Raw genomic sequence first — 3,424 nt, forward strand, 5'->3', positions numbered from 1 at the left:
TTCCTAATCTGTAGAAACCAGAAGACAATAAATGTGTGGTGTTTTAAGCTGCTAAATTTGTGGCAGTGATCTTTATGAGCAATAGAAAGCTAATACAGCCGTCCACCAGTTGTGTATAAGAATTTGAGACGCTTTTCACCAACGCCCTTGTATTGTCAGTCTTTTTAACTTTGGCCATGTTGATGGGTATGTATTGTGATTTTAATTTTCATTTTCAACATGACTAATAATATTGAACACGTATTCATATGCTTAATAATCATTTGGNGATGTACTCTTTCATGAAGTGCATTTCAGGTATTTTCCCCATTAAAAAATTGAGTTTCCTGTCATTTTTTTCGTGTGTATGTAGACATAAGACTTTTGAATGCTCACAAAAACTGAGGACTGATGGATGTGGGGGGAGGGGGGGATGGGCATGGAGGAGGACACTTGTGGGGATNTTATTTAGTTTTTTACTGTTTATTTATTCTTTGAGAGAGAGAGAGAGAGAATGAGCAGGGGAGGGCCAGAGAGAGGGAGACACGCAATCAGCGCAGCATGCGGGGCTCAATTCACGAACTGCGAGATCAAGACCCAAGCTGAAGTTGGACACTAAACCAACTGAGCCACCCAGGCACCCCCTAAAAATTTTTTTGTTTGGAGTAGAACTGACATGCAATGTTACATTAGTTTCAGGTGTATAACATAGTGATTTGACAATTCTATATGTTTACACAATGCTCAGCGTGATAAGTGTACTTACATCTGTCACTATACAACGTTATTACGATATTATTGACTCTACTTCCTGTGCTGTACTTTTCATCTGCATGACTAATTTATTTCATAGCTGGAAGTTTGTGCCTGTTAATCCCCTTCACCTATTTTGTCCATTCCCCAATCCTCCTCCCCTCTGGCAACCACCGGTTTTGTTCTCTATATTTATGACTCTTTGGGTTTTTTGTTTGTTTTTCAAATTCTTTTTTTTAAATGCTTGTTTATTTACTTTTGTGAGAGAGAGAGAGAACACAAGCCAGAGAAAGGCAGAGAAAGAGGGTGACGCAGAATCTGAAACAGGCTCCAGGCTCCAAGCTGTCAGCGCAGAGCCCAACTTGGGGCTGGAACTCACGAACCATGAGATCATGACCTGAACTGAAGTCAGACACTTAATGGACTGTGCTACCCAGGCTCCCCTGTTTTTTAGATTCCACATATAAGTGTAATCAGGGGCGCTGGGGTGGCTCAGTTGGTTAAGCATCCCACTCTTGATTTTGGCTCAGGTCATGATCTTACGGTTCATGGTTTCAAGCCCCATGTCGGTCTCTGTGGAGCCTGCTTGGAATTCTCTCTCTCCCTCTCTCTTTCTGCCCCTTCCCTGATCTCTCTCTCTCTCAAAGTAAATAACTAAACTTAAAAACATAATTGAAATAATGTGGTATTGATTGGTATTTCTCTGACTTGTTTTACTTAGCATAAAACCCTTTAGATCCATCCATATTGTCATAAACGGCAGGATCACATTCTTTTTGATGACTGAATAATATCCTATATACACACTGAGTTGCCTGTGGTTTTTTTTTAATTAAAAATAATTTTTCGAGAGAGATCACTGCACACAAGTGGGGGAGAGGTCCAGAAGGAGAAAGTGAATCTTAAGCAGGTTCCACACTCCGTGCAGAGGCCAACATGGGGCTTGGTCCACAATCTTGGGATCATGATCTGAGCTGAAATCAAGAGTCAATTGCTTAACAGACGGAGCCACCAAGGCGCCCCAAGGTGCCTGTGTTTTTATTCCTGAGTTTAGGAGTTCTTTATACTGGATGTGAGATTATGTAGGACATATGGATTAAAAATCTCTTTTCCCAGTCTGTACCTTGCCTTTTCACTTTCTTGTGTCTTTGAATAAAAATAGTGTAATGGCTGACTTGTGATGTGTACTTACACTGGAAGTATTCTAGCAGAGACTGAATAACTGTTCATAATGAATATTACAGAAATGACCTCTAAGTCTCCTTCCAACTTGAAGACTCCGGTATTCTATCTTCTTCAATACTTGATCTCTTGGAGATATCAGAATTCAGGCATAATAGAAGACCGAGTATAATCAAATACTGATCTGTGTGATAGGGACTAGAAATAGAAGGTAATTAAAAAGGAAAATGGCCAACTTTGATAATGAAGATTAGATCTTTTTTATGTTTTAGGAAAATGTTGGAAACAAACTAAGCAGTCAAATAGAAAATGTGTTAAATAAAAGTGTAGTATGTGTTTATAATGGTGCTACAAATGCTATTTCAAATTAATCTATTGTTGAACTTTTAAAATAAGTCATTTGAAAACAAAGTTCCTTTTAACAGGTTTATCTTGGTGGTCAGTGAGATTAGCTGGTGGTGCCAGTGGCTGAAGAGGCAAAAATGCAGTCTTGTAGAAAAGTTAAGAGTGATTTGCTTACACAGGGGGCCTAAATTCTGCAAGGTTCGGTGACCTGGATGTGAGGGTCAGGACCAGACCCCCGCTGGCGACATAGAATTCACATTATTATAGAGAGTACAGTTCTTCCGAATACAGATTCTAAGCTACGACCCTCTTTGGAAGAGAGTGTTTTGCTGAGATGTAAATCAAGGGAATTCACATTTTGGAATGCATGCACGTGGTGTTTATATTATCTATTTTTAGTAAGAAAGTTTTTGAAGGTAACAAGGGTATTATTAAAGTTGAGAGCAGTATAGCATGGTGGTTAGGAGTCAAATTTGAATCCCCCCTCTGCGATTTACCGACTTACCCTATTACCTTCTTAAGACCTCAGTTTTCTCATCTACCAAAAGGGGAAATTAATAGTATCTGTCTCATTGAGTAGTTATCTGCACATGAAGCTATTTGGAAAGTGCTTGGTATTATTAGAAAGCACTTTTGAGGGAAAGTAGGGGGTTGAGACATAAATCTCCCTAGTAATTTTTCTAAGACACACCGCTGATGNAAGGTGTTAACTCAAGTGAGAAGGATCCTTTCACAACAAAAGTATTCTGAATATTTATTAATTTGACAATCACTTAGGGCCATGTTCCTGGCATTCATCTGCTTTTACTTGTGCTCGCCACGTAAGCCCCGTTGTTTCGTATCCTCGCGTGATTATGGAGCTTTCGCGTGTGAGGTTTAAAAATCAAATGTAGTCTATTGGCCAACCGAATTACCCAGGGTGCTTTGCAACCATTCCTTCCGGTACCGGGGGCCTAGAGCCAGAGCCGTTCGTCGGGCGCGGTCAACCGGTTTCCTTGTCCTTCTCCTGCTGCTTGTGAGGTACAGAGTAATTTGGATTCCCGTTAGCATTTCTGCTCTTGAGACTCTTTAACTTCTTATGGCCCTACATTCTGTTCCCAATCCGCTTTTTCTCAATCGTGTGCTTTGAGAACAGGGCCTGCGTCTGAGTCCTCAGTCGCTAATA

The 3,424-nt window shown here is 40.3% G+C and overlaps 1 protein-coding gene across 2 annotated transcripts in view; it reads left to right on the plus strand.

The window, feature by feature from the left end:
• Positions 1-3,424, plus strand: part of SLC25A14 (solute carrier family 25 member 14) — a 49,946-nt gene that overhangs the window by 16,910 nt on the left and 29,612 nt on the right. The window contains exon 1 of one of the 2 annotated variants that reach the window (XM_077766144.1): positions 3,213-3,279. The exons of the other annotated variant lie outside the window; for it this stretch is intronic. The gene's annotated coding sequence lies outside the window, so the exon portion shown is untranslated. Of the gene's footprint in view, positions 1-3,212; positions 3,280-3,424 lie in introns of those variants that run through there. 2 annotated transcript variants of the gene reach the window in all.

This window comes from Crocuta crocuta, unplaced genomic scaffold (assembly GCF_008692635.1).
Source record: "Crocuta crocuta isolate KB4526 unplaced genomic scaffold, BGI_CrCroc_1.0 scaffold1133, whole genome shotgun sequence".
Taxonomy (NCBI): domain Eukaryota; kingdom Metazoa; phylum Chordata; class Mammalia; order Carnivora; family Hyaenidae; genus Crocuta; species Crocuta crocuta.